Source organism: Balaenoptera musculus, chromosome 1, assembly GCF_009873245.2.
Source record: "Balaenoptera musculus isolate JJ_BM4_2016_0621 chromosome 1, mBalMus1.pri.v3, whole genome shotgun sequence".
Lineage (NCBI taxonomy): Eukaryota > Metazoa > Chordata > Mammalia > Artiodactyla > Balaenopteridae > Balaenoptera > Balaenoptera musculus.
In genome coordinates, this window is record NC_045785.1 from 95,204,126 (window position 1) to 95,227,350 (window position 23,225).

Here is a 23,225-nt window from a genome sequence, read left to right on the forward strand (position 1 = left end):
ACAATTTGTATGGAAACACAAAAGACCCCGAATAGCCAAAGCAATCTTGAGAAAGAAAAAGAGAGCTGGAGGAATCAGGCTCCCGGACTTCAGAATGTACTACAAAGCTACAGTAATCAGGACAGTATGGTACTGGCACAAAAACAGAAATATAGATCAATGGAACAGGATAGAAGGCCCAGAGATAAACCCACGCACATATGGTCACCTTATCTTTGATAAAGGAGGCAAGAATATACAGTGGAGAAAAGACAGCCTCTTCAATAAGTGGTGCTGGGAAAACTGGACAGCTGCATGTAAAAGAATGAAATTAGAACACTCCCTAACACCATACAGAAAAATAAACTCAAAATGGATTAAAGACCTAAATGTAAGGTCAGACAGTATCAAACTCTTAGAGGAAAACATAGGCAGAATACTCCATGACATAAATCACAGCAAGATCCTTTTTGACCCACCTCCTAGAGAAATGGAAAGAAAAACAAAAATAAACAAATGGGACCTAATGAAACTTAAAAGCTTTTGCCCAGCAAAGGAAACCATAAACAAGATGAAAAGTCAACCCTCAGAATGGGAGAAAATATTTGCAAATGAAGCAACTGACAAAGGATTAATCTCCAAAATTTACATGCAGTTCAATATCAAAAAAAACAAACAACCCAATCCAAAAATGGGAAGAAGACCTAAATAGACATTTCTCCAAAGTACATATACAGATTGCCAACAAACACATGAAAGAATGCTCAACATCACTAATTGTTAGAGAAATGCAAATCAAAACTACAATGAGATCTCATCTCACACCAGTCAGAATGGCCATTATCAAAAAATCTACAAACAGTAAATGCTGGAGAGGTTGTGGAGAAAAGGGAACCCTCTTGCACTGTTGGTGGAAATGTAAATTGATACAGCCACTATGGAGAACAGTATGGAGGTTCCTTAAAAAACTAAAAATAGAACTACCATACGACCCAGCAATCCCACTACTGCGCCTATACCCTGAGAAAACCATAATTCAAAAAGTCATATACCACAATGTTCACTGCAGCTCTATTTACAATAGCCAGGACATGGAAGCAACCTAAGTGTCCATCGACAGATGAATGGATAAAGAAGATGTGGCACATATATACAATGGAATATTACTCAGCCATAAAAGGAAACGAAATTGAGTTATTTGTAGTGAGGTGGATGGACCTAGAGTCTGCCATTCAGAGTAAAGTAAGTCAGAAAGAGAAAAACAAATACCGTATGCTAACATATATGTACGGAATCTAAAAAACAAAACAAAAATGGTCATGAAGAACCTAGGGGCAAGACGGGAATAAAGACGCAGACCTACTAGAGAATGGATTTGAGGATACGGGGAGGGGGAAGGGTAATCTGGGACAAAGTGAGAGAGTGGCATGGACATATATACACTACCAAATGTAAAATAGATAGCTAGTGGGAAGCAGCCACGTAGCACAGGGAGATCAGCTTGGTTTTTTGTGACCACCTAGAGGGGTGGGATAGGGAGGGTGGGAGGGAGGGAGACGCAAGAAGGGAGAGATATGGGTATATATGTATATGTATAACTGATTCACTTTGTTATAAAGCAGAAACTAACACACCATTGTAAAGCAATTATATTCCAATAAAGATGTTTAAAAAAAAAAAGGTGGTTAAACACACAGAAATTTTAATACTGATAAGTATAGTTTATATATTATTCTTAGAAATTAAAAAATTACTGCTAGACAATAGACATAATTGAATCTTTGATAGTAGAAGTAAGTTAAAAGCCAGCAAAAATATCCTTTAGTACTCATAGTTATTATTCATATTAATCTAATTGTGGATAAATTAGAAACTAAAACACACACACACACCATCATTATTTTTGTCCAGATTATTAAATGCCAGCCTCATTTTTCTCTCGTGGTCTTTAAGGCATAAATTCTTCAAAGTCCAATCCAGAATCAGCATTGGCATCTACAGCTTTAAAAATATCCTACAAGAAAGAAGAAACTCTTTACAGATATGTATTGCAAGTAAAGCTACTATACCATGCTAACATTGGCACATTTCACTCATGCTAATTATGATTTCTACCAGCCCCCATTGGCCTAGTTTTTCAATCACAGCTACAAAGCTAAGTACATTAGGTGATTCTAAATTTGTGCAATACTGGAGTCAAAAGCCATCATGTCATTCCAAATAATTATGAGTCTTATATGTAAGTAAGTATTTACCTGAGGTAAACAATGAATGCCAAGTACCTTGAGGCAATAAAGATATGAAGGTACATAGTCTTTGCCATCAGAGACCTCACACTCTATTAACTAAATGATATAAAATATGTGAAATTCTAGTATGACCCACAAATTAATGCTTTGAGACCTAGCCTTATGAAGTAAGAGTGTATGTTCAAATCTCACTGGGGTGTTCTGCTTTTTTTAAATAAAAAATTAATAATCATAATTTTTAAATGCACATCATATATATTTCTAGCAGACTCCTACCTCAAAGGCAGAGACCATGTCTTGTTCATCCTTGTACCATCAATGGCTAGCATAAAGTATGACATTCAAAGGTCCTTAATATATATTTGTTGAATTAATAAACACTGTGAACTGGGCAATGGACTAGGAGGTAGGGATTAAAAGAAAAGAAGATGCAGTCCCTGCCCTGAAGGAAGTTACAGACTAGTAGAGACCATTCACATAACCAAAGAGAATTTGTTTGGTGATGTGATGGGAATGTATTCAAGGTACAGTGGAGTTTGGGGGGATTCAGGAAAGTCTTCACAGAGGGAGAGGACTTGAATTGAGAATTGCAGAGAAAAACTGGCATTAGCTGGGCAGACAAATGGGACAGGGCATTCCAAGAATATGTGACAGTATCTGTAAGCAGGCAGAACATATGTTAGTTAGAAAAAACAATAATAATGATAATGATAATAATAACAGCTAATATTTATTGAGCATTTACTTCTAAGCACTTTATATGTACACTGCTCTGACCCATTTCTGAGAAACAGGAAAGGCTGATAGCTTTCAATGGGGACCATAGTGGGAAAGAGCTCTTCAACCTGTCCTAGTCATAGAGCAAGCAGCCCTGCCTCTTGGGCCACCTAACCCAGCAAACTCTATGGTACTGAAAGTATCAGAGGTATTAAAACATATTGTGTGGAGTTTATAGCAAGCCCCAAAAGGAGAGTCTGCAACAGAAAACTGTAACAGTTCCTGACATGCTATGGGGCCCTGGTAGAAACAGATTGCTTAAATATGGGGCATCAAATGACCATACAGCCAGGGTTGACTATCATGAATTGGGTTCTGTCAGACCCACCAAGTCATAAGTTTTGGTGAGCCGAGCAGCAATCCATATGATGGAACAGTACATCTGAGATCAAGCACAAGCAGAATCAGAGCACAAACAAACAAAACAAAGAATGGCTCAGATCTCCAGGCCCCACCACTGTTATACCATCACCTCTCCTTAAACTCACTCCTACAACGATTTGGAAGTTCATTATGACCAGCCAACACAGCAGGAAAAAGGAAAAAGGATAAGCTTGGTCCATGGATGGGTTTATGAGTATGTGAATGCAAACTGAAAACAGCCTGATATGCACTACAACACCACTCAGGAATACTCCAGAAAGACAGCAATAAGGGGAGAGAAGAATGTCAAGTGGTGTACCTGATCATTCACTTTATGTAGAAAGAGAAGTGGCCAGAAATAACAATATATAGAGACTCATGGGCAGTGGTGAGTAGCTTGGTTGGATGATCAGTAGCCTGGAAAGAAAAAGATTAGAAGATCTTTGACACAGAGGTCTGGGGAATATGCATGAGGATGGATATATGGGAGTGAACACAAAGTAAAAATATTTTCATATTGTATGGTTGCTACCATGGAAGAGGTACAAAACAACCAAGTAGACAGAGTGACCCAGCCAGCTGAAGTCAGCCAGACTGTCTCATCAGCTGACATAATGAACAGCAGTGCTGACACAATGGGCTCTGGAATGGAGCAGCCATGGTAGTGGAGATAGATGCTATCCATGGACCAACCAGTATGGGTCCCACTTACCAAGCCTAATATAGCTACTGCTGCTACCAAATGCCCAACCTACTACCAACAGAGACTAATACTGAGCCACTGACACAACACCATCCTTTCAGGGAATTTACCAGACACTGAGCAGCAAGTTGATTACTCTGAAGCTATTCTACTCTGAAAGATACAGTGTTTCATCTTGACTGGAATTGACACATATTCTGAGCATGTGTTTGCCTCATTTGCCTGCAGAGCCTCAGCTAGCAGAACAATCCAACAGTTAAGAGTGTTTGATCTTACAACATGTGTATATACAGTACATTGCATTGGACCAAAGTCCTATTATACTGCAAAGGGGCCATATAATGATGACAGGACCCACCAGTCCTATCACATAAAGCACTATCCAGAAGCTGCTGGTTTGCTATAGTGACAGAACAAACAAGCGGTTTTCTTCCAAGTGACAGCTTAAAGATAATACCCTTCATGAATGGACTACCATTCTCGAAGACACAGTATACATGCTAAATCAGTATTCATGCTAATGTTCTTATATCCCTACCATTCCTCTCTGATTCCTACCTCTCTGTCAGGTTTATTCTCTGATATTCCTTCTCAGGTAAGCAGAAGCCTAAGATACAGACTGAGGTGTAGTGTCTTGGAATTCTGACCTAAAAGAAGGATGTATAACCAGAGACTGTCCTAAGAGACAGGACCCAGGAACAAAAGAAAAATAAAGCCATGCAGATGGTCTCATTAAGTCATCAATCTGAAGGGACTAAGCAGAGTGGGAGGATATAGGATTGAGATAATGAGATAAAAATCAAATCAGAGCAATACATTTTGGAGCACAGAACTCTTAAGGAATTTCCTGAGCCATGGGAACCGTTTGGATCTCTAACACACACACACACACCCTCACAATACAGCTGAACAAGTATAGTAGTATCAGAAGACTGTTTTGCATTGATAAAGTGTAAATAGAATAATTGTTTTCTCTTGGTATTCTGAAACTTCCATCTAAACAGTTTTTAAATAATCAAGACTCATCTAGAGAAGAAAGACATCCCTAATTTAGGCAAGGTACTAAAACGATCAGCTAAAGTGTAAACCCATGGATCAAGGTGTGACTCCCCCTCCGTCTTTGATGTAGGAGAGCAGCTCTGGGGACCCAGTGTGTGCCTGTCGTTTTTAGAAGACCCTGAAGTGTGAATCCTGGGCCGTGAACCTTTAGAGAAAAGATAAGGTCTTTGACTCCTGCATTCACAAAGGCTAATGTGGCCCCTGAAATTCTGTGCCAGTTCAGTAAATGGTGAACGAGTCACCAGAAACCCACTCAGCATCTCCCAAAAAGCCCAAGAGAAGGCTGCGGTGTTTGTGGAAAGTGACCGTTTTGAGAAGGTGGAGAAGGTGTTTTGCTAGGCTGCCTTATCCTTCATGAGGGGTTCACGGAAGAGAAGCCCACCCAGGGCCCTTGGGAGCAGCTCTGGAAAGGGCGAGTCTGGATTTGAGACAGGCTGGGACCTGGGACCCTTTGCTGCAGTGCTTGCACCTGGACAAACATCTCCTCCAGCAACAAAATACAAAGAAACTATAAGGGACTAAAACTAACTGCTTACATGCACAGTTGGGGCAAATTATGAACAACAAGGTACAAAAAGACCAAAAACACAACTGCCAATTCTGAAGAGCCCAGAGCAAAAGCAGGACGTTGGGAGCAAAAGCAGGGTACTGCGCATGTCCCGAGAACGCAACACCACAAAAGGGGTGGGCAAACCACCTAAGCCACGCCTCCCGCCTCATGCCTGGACACACACCCCCTACCCTCATCCCACATTAGGAGCCAGCTCATCCCACTCCCCTCCCCCGAAGGAGCAAGCAAGGGAAGCTGTTGTTTGTTTTCACTACCCCCTGTTGCAGCAAGGGCCCCAAGAAAGCCTTGCCTGAATTTCTTGTCTGGCCGCTTATCAATTTTTATTGATTAAGGAAGGCCAAGAACCCTGGTGGGGAACAGCTTCACCCTCTGCCTAGCATCTCTCTGGGCTGGCGGGGCCACATTCTCCCGGCCACTCACCTTCTCCGAGTGCAGGCCAAAAGAGGAGCTCCAGTTTTTAAGGCCCTCTTGGAGCTCCACGATGTCCACCACCCCGTCCCCGTTGTGGTCCGGGTCTTGGAAGAGGATCTTGTAGCGGAAGTACTCGTCGTCGTCGGTGTGGCAGGTCACCGCGGGCAGCACGAAGCCCCGCAGAGAGCGCAGCATGGCCCTGCCGGCGCTGGGCCGCGGCGGCGGGGATCGCAGGCCGCCTCTCCTTCTCGTCCCAGCGAGGGCGTCCCGCCGGCGGCCGCGCCACCTGCCGCCTTCTCGACGCCGCGCTCCCGCAGGGCGGCGGGTCCGTGCGGTCAGCGCGGCTGCGGCCGCGGCTGGACGCGAGCCGCCACGGTTCCAAGCCGCCTGAGGCGAGGGGCCCCGCGCCTGTGGCTCTCCGGCGGCGCCAGGGGAGCCTCGGGAGGCCCGCCTCGTGGGAGGCCGTGGCCCAGGCGCCGCGCTGGAGTCGGCCCTCCCGGAAGTTGGAAGCTGAGGCGTCAAATGCGATGGCCGGGACCGTTCCAGCCTACTGTCGACCCGGGAGCTGAGGGGAGTTTGGGGAGAGGAACGCCTACCCCGGCGTCGAGAGAGCGCTCGGGCGTCGAGGATCTCTCTGGGCAAACGCAGTGGGCCTGCGGCAGCAGGTGAGTTGCTCTGACCAGCACCTCTGACGAGAGCGTCCAGTGCCCCAGCCGTCGGTCTCGGTCTCTCTTCCCCTCCCTGGGAACCTGGGGTTGTTTCCAAGAACCCGTCTCCTCCTCACCTGCCACTTCTCCTCCATCCACTGCAGTCTCATCTCAGCCACCACCACCTACCTCACTGAACTTCCTGGTCACAAAATCCACAGGAAATTTTAAAATCCTTGCCTTATTTAATCCCAATCCTGTTTAAACACCGCTGACCACGCCCTCCATCCTGAAATACCTTTTCCTTTGTTTTATGGAACACCACATATTTCTGCCATTCCTCAAACTCTCTTACAGGCTCCCACAAAAAGAGGCTGAATTCTTCTAAAACAGAGGCTCTAGAAAATTGCAGTAGATAGGGTTGAGGAATTAGGTAAAAACCTAGTTCTGTAATTTGTTGCATTGAAGCTTTGTGTCCTCAATCCCTAGTCATGTCCTTTGAAAGTCAATGGCACAGTCTAATGATAGGCCCACCAATGTTTTGAAAAGTTCTCTCATAAAATTCCACAGACCACAGAATAAAGTTCACTTATTTCTCAAAATAACAGTTTTAATAATAAAATAATAACCTTATTTATTATTTAATAAATATTATTTAATAATAATAACCTTAAGATGTTATTTATTACATGTAGTTTTTATACCAGACATTTTGTTAAATGCTAGAGATATAAAGATACAGAACATTGAATCTGCTCTCATAGAAGCTCACTATCTAGTGTGCTCTAGGTTTATAAACAAAATTCAACTTAATAAAAATATGCTATAATTAAGATGTGACCAAATGTCATAAAATATGTGTTATTTAAATGAATGAGTTTCAGGAATTAATAATAATACAGAAAGCTATTAATAAAGCTTTTAGAAAATATTCTAAGTGCTAGGCATTTATAAGTACAAAAGACTTTTTTTCTTTAAAAAATAATTAACTGTCAAAAACAAATACAGTAATATATTGTGGAACTTACAACATGTAGAAGTGAAATGTATGACAGCAATAGTAAAAAGGATGTGAGAGAAGACATGGAAGTATACTGCTAAAAGGTTCTTACATTATATGTGAGGTAGTATACATTTAAAACTGCATACTAGAAACCCTAGGGCAACCGTTTAAAAAAGCATGGAGGTGTAGCTAATAAAACAATAGAAGAGATAAAATAAAATACCAAAAAATACTGAATTAATACAAAAGAATATAAGAGGGGAAAAGGAAAAAGAACCATTGAGGTAAGCAGGACAAGAAAGATGTGGGACTTAAAACCATGTAGGTAATTACGTTAAGCATAACATTCTATACACTCCAATTAAAAGGCAGAGCAAACAAGACCCAACCATATACTTTCTACAAAAATGAAATATAAAGATACAGATAGGTTAAAAGTAAATGGATGGGTAAAGAAATACTATGCAAACACTAATCATGAGGAAGCTGGGGTAGCTATATTAATATCAGCCAGAGAAGACTTTAAGACAAGGAAGAAATTTTATAATATTAGGAGAGTTGATTCATCAAGATGATATAGCAGTCATAAGGTGTATGCCACCTAATAACAAAGCTTGAAATAACATACAGTAAAAATGGACAGACTGCAAAGAGAAATAGATAAGTACACAATTAGAGTCAAACAATTGATAGAATGAGGAAACAAAGTCAATAGGGTATAAAATGTTTCAATAACATAATCAACTAATTGACATTAATAGAACAGTACACCCAATAACAGCAGAATACCCATTATTTTCAACTGCACATGTAAAGTTGAAAGACTAAGAAAGACCATATGCTGGACCATAAAAAAAGTTAATAAATTTTAAATGACTGAAATCATACAGAGTATGTTCTTTGACCACAATGGAATTAAATTAGGAATCAATCACAAAAAGATAGTGGAGAATACACAAATGCTTGGAAATTAAATAATATACTTCTTTTTTTTTTTTTTTTTTTTTTTTTTTTAATTTTTGGCTGTGTTGGGTCTTCGTTTCTGTGCGAGGGCTTTCTCCAGTTGTGGCAAGCGGGGGCCACTCTTCATCGCGGTGCGCGGGCCTCTCACTATCGCGGGCTCTCTCGTTGCGGAGCACAGGCTCCAGATGCGCAGGCTCAACAATTGTGGCTCACGGGCCCAGATGCTCCGCGGCATGTGGGATCTTCCCAGACCAGGGCTCGAACCCGTGTGCCCTGCATTGGCAGGCAGACTCTCAACCACTGCGCCACCAGGGAAGCCCAAATAATATACTTCTAAATAACACATGGATCAAAGAAGAAATCACAGGAAAAATTGGAAAATATTTTGAACTGAATGATAAAGCATATCAAAATATGTAGAATGCAGCTAAAATAGTGCCTAGAATTAACATAGCTTTAGATGTTTGTATTAGAAAACAAGAAAATTTTAAATATGTAATCTAAGGTTCCACCTTAAGTAATTAGAAAAAGAGAGCAAATTAATGCCAAATAAATAGCAAGAAGGATTTTAAAGTAAAGAAATGAATGAAATAAAAGACAATAAAGAAAATTAGTAAAAGTAAAAGCTAGTTTATTTGAAAAAATTAATAAAATTGATAAACCTGTAACTAAACCAATAAAGAAAAATAACTACCAATATCAAGAAAACATCACTGCAAATGCTACACATGCTAAAATAATAATAACATTTATTATTAATAACAATAATAACATAATATAATAATATATTATATATATTATAATAATATAATAAGAACATAATAAGAACATTATGAACACCGTTACGGCAATAAATTTGACAACTTAGATGAAATGGAAACATTCCTTGAAAGACATATTGTCAAAGCTGACAAAAGAAGAAATAGTAAACCTGAATAGCCATCTATGTAAAACTACAGCTAACATTCATACTTAGTGGTGAAAGACTAAATGTCTTCTCCCACTAAGACAAGGTAACAAGGTAAGAATGTCTGTTCTCACCCCTTCTATTCAACGATGTACTGGATGTTCTAGCCAGTGCAGTAAGGCAAGAAAAAGGGAAAAGCATACATATTGGAAAGAGGCAAGTCAAACTTTCTTTTGTTCTCAGATGGCATGATCATTTACATAGAAAATCACAAGTAATCTACAAAAAAGCTCCTTGAATTAATAAGTGAATTTAGCAAGATTGCCAGATATGTCAATATAAAAAATTATATTTCTATATATAACAATAATTGGAAAATAAAATCTAATACCATTTACAACAGCATCAAAAACTGAAATACTTAGTAATAAATTTAATTAAATATGTGCAACATCTGACACTAAATGTGAAAATATTGTTGAAGAAAATACCTAAATAAATGGAGAGATAAATCATCTTCATAGATTGAAAGGCTCATAGATTGGGTCAGTTCTCTCCAATTTGATTTAGAGATTTATTGTGATCCCAAACTAAGTCCTAACAGGCTTTTTTATACAAGCTGACAAGCTGATTCTAAAATTTATATGGAAATGCAAAGGATGTTGAATTGCTAAAGCCATTTTGAAAAAGAGTAAGTTTCAGAGGCCAGAAATAAACCTACACATACATGATCAGTTTATTTTCAACAATTCAGTGGGGAAAGGGTAGTCTTTGCAGCAAGTGGTGCTGGAACAATAGGATATCCATAAAGGAAAAAAAAAACTTGAAACTTTGTGTCTTGAAAAGACACCATTAAGGAAATAGGCAAGACAGAGTCTGGGAGAAAATGTTTCAATACACATATCTGACAAAGGACTTGTATCCACAATACTAAAGAACACTTAAAATAAAATATTACAAACAACCCAATTTTTTTAACGAGCAAAAGATTTGAACAAACATTTCACAAAAGAAGATATGTGAATGACTGATAAACTCATAAAAAGATGCTCAAAAATCTTTAGTCATTACAGAAATATGAATTAAAACTACAATGAGATACCACTCTAGAATGGGTAAAATTAAAAACACTAACAGTATTAAATGGTGCTAAGGATATAGAACAACTTAAATTCTAATATGTTGCTGGTGGGAATGGAAAATAGTATAATCAAAAAGATAGTTTGGTAGTTTCTCATAAATTGAACATACACTTAGTATATAATCCAGCAATTTTATCTCTATGTTTTTACTTTAGAGAAATGAAAGTATGTGTCCAAAAAAAGACTTGTACACCAATATTCACAGCAGCTTTATTTATAATAGCCAAAAGCTAGAAGCAACATTCTTCATCAGATAAGCAGATAAACAAATTGTGGTATAGTCATGCAATGGAATACTACTCAGCGTTCAAAAGGAATGAACTCCTCATACACACAACATGGATAAAACTCAAATACATTGTGGGAAACAATAGAAATCAGGATGTGATAGTGGTTACACAAATATATACTTTCATAAAAATTCATCACAATGAATACTTAAAATGAGTGCATTTTATTAAATGTAAATTATGCCTCAACAAAGTTGAGTTTTAAAGTTAAGCCACTAGCTATTACTAACTAAATATTGCTGAATATTTTCACATACATACAGTATTCCGTACATTTTGGGTTAGTTATAGATATTAAGGGAAACTATAGTAGGAATGTAATCAAACTGCTCAGGAAAAAAATTACATTTATCATATTATGGCTAGTTATGTTTCTATCTGATGACAGGAACAGAGTCTTACTCAGTCTCCCCAGAGTGTAGCAGAGTTCTAGACAGAAAAAGACTTCCGTATATGTTTAAAGTATGGAATAATTAAATCTATAAACAAGGTTAGACTCTCCAGAGATTTTAATTCCATTGACCTGTAAACCTAACTTTTTCTAGTATTTAGTGTTTGGCGTGGGACTTAAAATCTCTCCATAGTTTGTTGTTGTTTTTTTTCTTTCCCATCTCTCTATTCCTTTATTAACTTCTTTCAACCGTAAGATTAAAAGCGCTAGAAGACACACTTGAGCTTGAATCCCACCTCTACTGCTTACCACTTATGCAACCTTAGGCAAACTACTTAACTCTTCAAAGACTCCATTTCCTCATCTGTAACAATTACACCTGACTCATAAGATCATTATCAAAGTGAAAAAAAAATAATGATACAGAGTGTTTACAACTGGCCCATGGTGAGCATTTAAAAGTTTGCTGTTACTACTTTCGTTGTTAGAAACCATATCCTTACAACAAGCAGTATGGAAATTTTCTTAGTGGGCTATTTTGGTGTAATAGTATCAGTTGTTTAAAAAATTCCTAGGGCTATGGCAGATACTTTGGACTGGCTCTTCCAACCTTCATTCTACATTGCTCTTTGGAGACTGTGGAAATGCTCAAAACTGCATTTCTAAACTCCTTTGAAGTGAGGGTTCTGTATGAAAATTAGATTCCCCCAAAAACCTTACACAGAATTTGGAAAGAGTAAGTAAGACTGCTTCCTCCTGTTGTTTCAGCAGGCAAGCAAGGTCATGAATATTAGAGTTTAGATAAGTTTTGGTGCCTGGACTCAGCATTCCAATGTTTATTCACCAATTTCATAGATATCTTGAAGCAGATCTGACAGTGGTGATGGCAGCTACAACAAATTTCTGACCTCTGAATTGCAGCTATGTTCAACTCAGTGTAGTTCAGGGATTATCTTTATTTTTTTCTATAAAGAACTAGATAGTAAATACTTTAGGCTCTGTAGGCAACATACAGTCTTATTATTCTTTGTTTTTACTACAAACCATGAAAGGAAAATTGAGAAATTAGACTTCATCAACATTTAGAATATCTGTTCATCAAAAGACACAATTAAGAAAGTTGATATTTGGGACTTCCCTGGTGGACCAGTGGTAAAGAATCTGCCTTCCAATGCAGGGGACACGGGTTAGATCCCTGGTCAGGGAACTAAGATTCCATATGCCGCAGGGCAAATAAGCCCACGTGTCACAACTGCTGAGTTCTCGTGCCTCAACGAGAGAGCCCATGTGCTGCAAACTACAGAGCCCACGTGCTCTGGACCCCACGTACCACAACTACAGAGCCCACGTGCCACAACTAGAGAGAGAAAACCCACATGCCACAACTAGAGAGAAGCCCACACGCTACGACGAAGAGCCCGCACAGCAATGAAAGATCCCACACACCTCAACAAAGACCCCGCGTGCCGCAACTAAGAACTGACGCAGCAAAAAAAAAAAAAAAAAAGTTGATATTCAAGTCACAAACTGAAAAAGAGTTATTCACAATACATATTGCTAACAAATGACTCCTATGCAGAAGTGTGAAGAGCTATAAGTCAGTAAGAAAAAGGCAAACAATCCAATTAAATATCTAGAAAAAAAAATTTTTTTAACGTGTACAGGCACTTCGAAGAAAGACTATCCAATGGCTTCTTTTCTATGATTTTATTTTATTTTTTAATTAATTTTTATTGGAGTATAGTTGATTTACAGTGTTGTGTCAGTTTCTGTTGTACAGCAAAGTGAATCAGTTATACATATATCCACTCTTTTTTAGATTCTGTTCCCATATAGGTCATTACAGAGTATTGAGCAGAGTTCCCTGTGCTATACACTAGGTTCTTATTAGTTATCTATTTTATATATAGTAGTGTGTATATGTCAATTCCAATCTCCCAATTTATCCCTCCCCCCCCTTTCCCCCTTGGTAACCATATTCCAATGGCTTCTAAACAAAGGTGTCTTTTTAAGATAATCAAAGGTGAATTCCAGAGGCTACACTATGTTTTTAAGCCCTGAAAGTCTGCAATTATAAGTCTTAAATAGTAATTTATCGCTCTGGTAATAATATTTAAATTGACTTCTCTGTTTTCTGAAATGTAAAAGTACTTGTTCAAGCTTCTTTGTTTCTTTAGTAATTCAGAAGAGACCTTTGGAATTTCCTCCATCCTTTGTTCATAAAGGTATAAAAACCTCTAACATGGTTGAATTTTTATTAAAATAGTTTGAGAATCTGTTTTTCATTTGAATTAACACAACACAACTGCCCATCAGTAGAAGATTAGATAAATATACTCACATTTATGTATATGATGGAATGCCATGTAGGAGTAGAAATGAATGAAATAAAGTTACATGTATCAGCATAGATAAATCTAACAATGTTCAGTGAAAAAGCAAGTTTTAGAAGATGTATAAAATATATAATTATGATATATATTTATGGATACATTCATATATAGAAAAAATATTTTGCATGGGAATGAAACACACCAACTTGAGGATTACTTCTCAGGAGAGGAGAAAAGGAAAGGTGGTGTTTGAAGCAAAAATGACAGAAAGTCAAATATAATAGTATGGTGATTACTTGACATTTATTATTTTCTTCATGAAATGCTACATATTTAATTTTTAAGCACACACACACACACACACACACACACATATATGCTTAAAGGTGGAACCAATTTACTCTTTTTTTACTCAGACTGGCAAAAACTGATCATGGAAGCATTCAATAAATGAAAAATATTAATTCAATAATAATTGTTCCCATCTCAGATAGTCATGTTTTAATAATGTTACTTTCACAAATAGCCCACAGTTTTAAATGATGTTTTGACTATTTGTATCCAGGACAGAGAACATAAACAAAACTTCTACTATTTAACAAAGACCTAGTCCTGATAATCAAGGAAATTCAGAGACACAAGTCAAGATTTCTGAGGGAATTTGTAGTTGTGGCAATCTTGAATTAAATGGCAGTTTTGGAAGTGTTTCTAATTTATTTTATTAGTAACAAGAGAAGGAGGAGTGCTTTGTCTTCTGTATATTAAATAGGAAGACAGCGTATAACACCTATCACATTGTGGGTACCCAAATATTTAACTACTATCAACATTTTACATCTCTATCTATCCCTCTCCTTCAGCTTTGACGCTTGAAAAAATTGTGACTTTATATACATATGTGTATATATCGTGTGCATCATATTTATGCATGTGTGTGTGTGTGTATATATATAACATTGGCATCCATATGTATACATACATGTAAATATTTATTGTCTTACTTTATGGTTAAGTGGAGTAAAACACATGACTGCCTATAGAGCATTTATTACATTTTTTTCCTTTACTCCCAAAGCTCCCAAAGAAGCCAATTCAATGATTTGTTGAATCCTTGGAAGGGTAGATCCATACATCTAATTCGCAGGCACTCTTCTCCTTTTGTTCCTTGTCCTTTATAGGCAACCTAGTGGGATTAAACCTACTTTGGCCAGCCTGGGATTAGACTTTTCATGTCCATATGTAGCCTTTTTTTAAAAATTGAGGTATAGTTAATTTACAACATTATATTAGTTTCAGGTGTACAACAGAGTGATTCACAATTTTTAAAGTTATATTCCATTTATAGTTATTAAAATGTTGGCTATAGTCATATATAATCTTTTATTGGGTTGGCCAAAAGTTTCCTTCATTTTTTTCTGTAACATACTCTAGTAGCACTTAGTTGTCTTTAACTTCATTCGAAACAATTTTGTTAGATTGTATGTGACAGCTGTCATATCAGTGTGCATTTAAAAAAAAGACATTAAAACTGGTGAATTTTTGTGTAGCTATTTTAATATTGAAGATGGAAGAAAAAAGCAACATTTTTGGCATTTTATGCTTTATTACTTCAAGAAAGGTAAAAACGCAACTGAAACGCAAAAAAAGATTTGTGTAGTGTATGGAGAAGGTGCTGTGACTGATTGACTATGTCAAAAGTGGTTTGCAAAGTTTCGTGCTGTAGACTTCTTGCTGGACGATGCTCCACGGTTGGGTACACCAGTTGATAAAGTCAAATCAAGACATTAATTGAGAACAATCAACGTTATACCACATGGGAGATATTTTGACATACTCAAAATATCCAAATCAAGCATTGAAAATCATTTGCACCAGCTTGGTTATGTTAATTGCTTTGATGTTTGGGTCCCACATAAGTTAAGCGAAAAAAACCTTCTTGACTGTATTTCTGCATGAGATCCTCTACTTAAACGTAACGAAAACATTCCATTTTTAAAACAAATTGTGATGGGTAATGAAAAGTGGATACTGTACAATAATGTGGAACAGGGCAAGCAAAATGGGGCAAGCAAAATGAACCACCATCAACCACGCCAAAGACCAGTCTTCATCCAAAGAAGTTGATGTTGTGTATATGGTGGGATTGGAAGGGAGTCCTTTATTATGAGCTCCTTCCAGAAAACCAAACAATTAATTCCAACAAGTACAGCTCCCAGTTAGACCAACTGAAAGCAGCACTCAATGAAAAGCATCCAGAATTAGTCAACAGAAAACGCATAATCTTCCATCAGGATAACGCAAGACCTCATGTTTGACCAGGCAAAAACTGTTACAACTTGGCTGGGAAGTTCTGATTCATCTGCCATATTCACCAGGCATTGCACCTTCAGATTTCCATTTATTTCAGTCTTTACAAAATTCTCTAAATGGAACAAATTTCAATTCCCTGGAAGACTGTAAAAGGTACCTGGAACAGTTCTTTGCTCAAAAAGATAAAAAGTTTTGGGAAGATGGAATTATGAAGTTGCCTGAAAAGTGGCAGAAGGTAGTGGAACAAAACGGTGAATACGCTGTTCAATAAAGTTCTTGGTGAAAATGAAAAATGTGTCTTTTATTTTTACTTAAAAACCGAAGGCACTTTTTGGCCAACCCAATATATATTAATTGGGTTGTATATAGAAATACTTCTGGCTGTATTAATAAACAAAATAAAGGGAAGATACATAAACTCACAGTTTAAAATCAGAACATTTCTCCAAATCCAGGAATATAGAATGCACATAACAACAGTTCCAATTTATATGCTATGTTGCTATTCATAAATCTTATTCTAAAATACAGAGGAAAAAAATAAATGGCAAAATACTTTAAATGCTTCAGCGGATCTGATCCACTGGCAAAATGCTTCAGATCCACTGAAGCATTTAAAGTATTCTGCCATATGCCATTATTTTAAATCAATACCTGATCTTTATAATCTGTAGGGTTACTGAGGGATCCAACTTGCCATTTATTTTTTCCCCTATATTTTAGAAGTTCACCAAAAAAACTTAATTTCTAATAGTTTTTAATTATAAAGCATGGTACCGTATTAATTTCACATGAGGCACTTGCTTTATTTTAATCTTATTTATGTGAACTTTAGAAGCTGAATTATTGATTAGAATCCTTCTATTAATAAATTCTATTAAGAAAAAAATGGGAATATGACTAAAAAAACTGGCTTGTTTTTCTTACTCAAACTTATGTTCATTGTGTATTTATATTAATTTTAATTTTTAGGACATTTAACTTAAAAATTTAATTCAATCATTACTAGTTTATTAGTGCCCTGTCTCAAGGATCCCATCCTTCTCCTATAATAAGGAAATTAAATTCCTCTAATTTCACAGAAAATTAAATCATGCCATTTAACAAGAGAGAAAAAAACGGTATCAATCATTCTTTTGAATTTTAACACTCTTCCCACTAAGAGCCCATTTTAACTAAATTTTAATAACCTTGGGGTATAAGACACAACTTCAAATATTAGAGTAACTGAAAATCTGTAATAAAATCTGCTATAAAATGGCAGAAATATCTCTGTCCTAAAGAACACTTGAGAAGAGAATTGGTCCAATATAGTTACTAGTTACTGGCTGTAATATAAATTATACTATGTAATTTATAATTATATCTCATTAAATCACAATTTTAGAGTCAATACTGTCTTTAAAATATAGTTATATATACAAATCTTGAAATATCTTTGACCTATACTCTTTCAGTAGAAATTAAAAAGAAGCAAAATACAAAAGAACCAAAGGGAAAATAAGAATACTATTCATCTTTCACATAAGTTTAAAATTTCAAAGGGGCGGTTCCAGTCAGCCTTCCTTTATTCTTTTTTCTTTTTTTTTTCAATTGAAGTATAGTTGATTTACAATGTTGTGTTAGTTTCTGGTGTACAGCAAAGTGATTCAGTTATATATATATATATATTCTTTCATATTCTTTTCCTTTATGGTTTATTACAGGATATTGAATGTAGTTCCCTGTGCTATACAGTAGGTCCTTGTTGTTTATTTATTTTATATATAGTAGTGTGTTTCTGTTAATCCCAAACTCCTAATTTATCCCTCCACCCCTTTGGTAATCATAAATTTGTTTTCTATGTCTGTGAGTCTGTTTCTGTTTTGTAAATGAGTTCATTTGTATCATTTTTTTAGATTCCACATATAAGTGATATCATATGATATTTGTCTTTGTCTGATTTACTTCACTTAGCGTGATAATCTCTAGGTCCATCCATGTTGCTGCAAATGGCATTTTTTCATTCTTTTTTATTCCACTGTATATATATATATATATATATATATACCACATCTTCTTTATCCATTCATCTGTCGATGGACATTTAGGTTGCTTCCATGTCTTGGCTACTGTAAATAGTGCTGCTATGAACATTGGAGCGTACGTATCTTTTCGAATTAGAGTTTTCTCCGAATATATGCCCAGGAGTGGGATTGCTGGATCATATGGCAACTCCATTTTTACTTTTTTAAGAAACCTCCATACTGCACCAACCTTTCTTTATTCTTGAAATGAATTTAAAAACGCAGTATAAAGGATAGGAAATATATATTAACTCATTCCGGGATCCTCTTGCCTTTTTTTTTTAAATACAGATTTAAGTACGAGAGCTCTCAAGTTTTTCTGATTTACCTTGTTCACACTGGTAACTTTCCTGTAATATTTGGCAATGCTAAGAACCAAGAGTAAACTAATAAGAGTGTATCCACAAATACACTGTATCCACAAATAAGAGTGCTCAGTAAGGGAGCAATAGGTCACAAGTATTCCATTAGAACACTGAGGTATTCTGATGCCATGTAATACTATTTCGGACTTTCTATTTTGTTTTATTCAGTCTAAAGAAAGAAATGAAGCTCAAACACCACTGTTTTCCTATTAATTATAATTTTTCATGCATTGGTTTTCTCTAATGCTCTCAGATTTAAAATATGTATGTAAAGCAATGTTAGCTTTTTAAACTATAAAGTAGAAAATGCTGAAAAACTCCAAAATATTCCAATTTTGTTCTATAACATAAAATTATATTAGGTTAATAATATAATTAGGTTATATTAGGTAACATAAACTGCATTTTAATACATTTAAATGCAATTTTCTGAGTGTTCATTAAAATGTAGAGAAGCTTAAATAGATTTTATGAATATTAAACATCTTAATTCATAAAGAACTTAATAAACTGTAATTCTGGCTTACATAAAATTAAAATTCAATATTTAAGTCTAATTTGTATGTTTATCTTTTTGGAGAATGGCTATAGCATATTTTCATACAGACCTCTTGAAATTTAACGAGAAAACCAAGACATTCTCATGCTTATAAAGGTACATAAAATGATAGTTCAAGATTTCCTTTTTATGCTATTCCCAAGGGTGGTTTTACTGATTCATAAACCATACAGCTTATGTATACTGAAGGAAACAACTTTAAGAAATTCGGAGTCATGCCTCTGAAAAATCCTGTCACTCCACCTCTTTTATAAATTTTACAGAAGACACTAATCATATTTAGCTGTGGAACTCCTAGAAAATGAAAGGGAAGGGAAAATTCAAGTTAATTTGATATTTTAGCTTTCTTTCGAACACTGACTAAGGTAAAACATATGCTAAAACAGATAATAAAATACAATTAATTAAATTATTTTACAAGCAGCCCCAAGGGAACATCTGTGGTTCATCATATTATGTACATAATCAGGGACTCTAACGGAACGATTTGATGCTCATCTCTATTTAAGTTTCTTTCATTTTAGGAACAAATTATGTGCACTGGTGATGAAATTTACTTATAATTATCGTAGACTTACAATTTTAAAAGACTATCCAGACACATAGAGGTACCTTATTCAACATCTCAAACTCAGAAACAAACTCAAATGTGTTTCTCATTCGATATTTATTTTCTCAGGAGATGGCTCCACCACTCATCTAGCTGTTGAAACTGGAAACCTGAAAGGTATCCGTGGCATTTCCCTCATCTTACATATCCAAACCATTGCCCATCAGTGCTACCCTCTAAATATCTCTCAGATACATCCATTTACCTCCATGTCCACTGCCATGCCTCCAGCCTTCAAACTACCATCATTTCTTGCCTAGACTATTCTAACAGCCTTTTACCATATTATCACCTCCGTAATTTTTTTCTCCATACTTTAACCAGAGAGAACTTTTAATTATGCAAATCTGATTATGTTACTGTCCTGCTTCAGTAATTTTCCATTGTGCTTAAATACAGTATGTTCTGGCTTCTGTTTCCTCCTCCCACCTAACTTGTACCACTCCCTTGCTTTCTGCACTCCAGCCTTACATCCTACTTTTCAGTTTCTCCAGTGTCTTTTTGCTTCTTCCCTCTTCAAGCTAGTTGCACAGGCTTTTCCCTTTGATTGAAAGTAACTCCCCCTACTTTTGTCTATTTAACCCCTCCTCAGCCTTCAGTTCACAGTCCAAGCAACACTTCCCGAAGAAAGTTTTCCAGAACTGCCTTTAGATTCCACCCATTATAGTCTTTAGAGAACTTCACTTTTCTTTTGTAGCTCTTATCAAAGTTTACACATTTGTGTAAATTTATAATTAATAGCATCTTCCCTACAAGGCTATCAATTCCATGAGAGCAGGGACCAATATATTTTTTCCTTACTCAAACCCCATGTGCCTGGCACATTGCACAGTACCTGGCAACATTCTCAAACTCCTTAGCTAGCATTTTTCTCCCTAATCATTATATCATTTTCCCAACATTGGCATAGCTGAATTGAGTTTAAAAAAGCAGTAGAGAAAAATATGTCTTTCTCTATTAGTTTTAATCTAAGCATTTCCTCTCTCCACCCACCCCTCAAAATATAATTCCTTTGAAATCTAGAGAAAGTCCCTTGAACTTTTAGAAGATATTTACTCGCCATGGAATTTCTTGGAGAATGTTCTATTACTAGAAGCATTTTGTGTATGTGTGTTTTTTTTTTAATAGAAGCTAATAACATTTCTCCCAGTTTCTATAATTTTATAAAGGAATATGGAGAACATGCTTACTTTTTTTCTGTCTGTGGTTTTATACTTTATTTTTTTTAATTGAGGTATAGTTGATTTACAATGTTGTGTTAATTTGTGCTGTACAGCAAAGTGATTCAGTTACACATATGTATACATTCTTTTTATATTCTTTTCCATTATGGTTTATCACAGGATATTGAATATAGTTCCATGTGCTATACAGTAGGACCTTGTTGTTTATCCATTCTATATATACTAGTTTGCATCTGCTGATCCTAAACTCCCACTCCACCTTACCCCCACCAGCTCCTTGACAACCACAAGTCTGTTCTCTATGTCTGTGAGCCTGTTCTCTATGTCTGTGAGCCTGTTTCTGTTTCATAGATAAGTTCATTTGTGTCATATTTTAGATTCCACATATAAGTGATATCATATGGCATTTGTCTTTCTCTTTCCGACTTAGTATGATAATCTCTAGGTCGATCCATGTTGCTGAAAATGGCATTATTTCATTCTTTTTTATGGCTGAGTAGTATTCCATTGTATATATGTATACCACATCTTCTTTATCCATTCATCTGTTGATGGACATTTAAGTTGTTTCTATGTCTTCGCTATTGTGAATAATGCTGCATGTATCTTTTTGAATTATAGTTTTGTCCAGATGTATGCCCAGGAGTCAAATTGCTGGATCATATGGCAACTCTATTTTTAGTTTTTTGAGGAACCTCCATAGTTGCTGCACCAACTTGCATTCCCACCAGCAGTGTAGGAGGGTTCCCTTTTCTTTACACCCTCTCCAGCATTTGTTATTTGTAGACTTTTTTTTAAAATAAATTTATTTATTTATTTATTTATTTATTTCTGGCTGCGTTGGGTCTTCGTTGCTGCACGCGGGCTTTCTCTAGTTGCAGCGAGTGGGGGCTACTCTTCGTTGTGGTGTGCTGGCTTCTCACTGCAGTGGCTTCTTTTGTTGCGGAGCACGGGCTCTAGGCACGCGGGCTTCAGTAGTTGTGGCGCATGGGCTTAGTTGCTCCGTGGCATGTGGGATCTTCCCGGACCGGGGCTTGAACCCGTGTCCCCTGCATTGGCAGGCAGATTTTTAACCACTGCACCACCAGGGAAGCCCCTGTAGACTTTTTTTTTTAAAAGATTTATTGATTGATTGATTGATTGATTGCTATGTTGGGTCTTCGTTTCTGTGCTAGGGCTTTCTCTAGTTGCGGCAAGTGGGGGCCACTCTTCATCGCGGTGCACGGGCCTCTCACTATTGTGGCCTCTCTTGTTGCGGAGCACAGGCTCCAGACGCACAGGCTCAGTAGTTGTGGCTCACGGGCCTAGTTGCTCCGCGGCATGTGGGATCTTCCCAGACCAGGGCTCGAACCCGTGTCCCCTGCATTAGCAGGCAGATTCTCAACCACTGCGCCACCAGAGAAGCCCCCCGTAGACTTTTTAATGATGGCCATTCTGACCAGTGTGAGGTGGGATCTCACTGTAGTTTTGATTTGCATTTCTCTAATAATTAGCGATGTTGAGCATCTTTTCATGTGCCTGTTGCCCATTTGTAGAAGATGCTTACTTTTTTCCCTAATGTTAAGCCTATTTTCCCCATTGATTTTCCCCCAACTGATTATTGTAAAAATTGTAAACTACAAAAAGAATAGTACGATGAACATTTGTATACTCACCACCTAGTTTCAAAATTTGACATTTTGCCATACTTATTTTTTGCCTCTCTTTTTCTCTTCTCTGTACATACATATAAATATGTGTATGTATGTGAGTGTATGCCATTTGAAAGTAAGTTACAGACACTATGACACTTCTTTCTTAAATACTGCAACATCTCCTAAAAACAAGGACATTAGTCCACGTAACCAGAATACCATGATTATGCCTTAGGAAATTAAAAATAATTCCCTGTATTACCAAATACCTCCTTATTCAAATTTTCCCAATTATCCCAAAAATGTCATTTATAGGTTGTTTTTTTCTCCAAACTAAAATCTAAACAAAATTCACTCATTGCATTTGGTTTTTATGTTTCTTTAGTTTCTTAATCAAGACTAGTGCCAGTCCCCCACCACCACCATTTTTTCTATGACAATGACTTTTTGAAGAGCCCAGACCAATTGTCTTGTAGAATATTTCACATTCTAGATTTGTCTGATTGATTCTTAATAGTATCATTTAACTTATTTCTCAATCCCCTGTATGTACTTGAGGTCTGAAAGCATACCCAAATGCCAGTAAAACATTTTTTGGCAAGGGTACTTCACAGCAGAAGTCATGAACTTCATATTACATCAGGAGACATATATGTCAGGTTGTTTTACTGTTACCAATGCCAAGTTTGATCACTTGGTTAGGGTGATG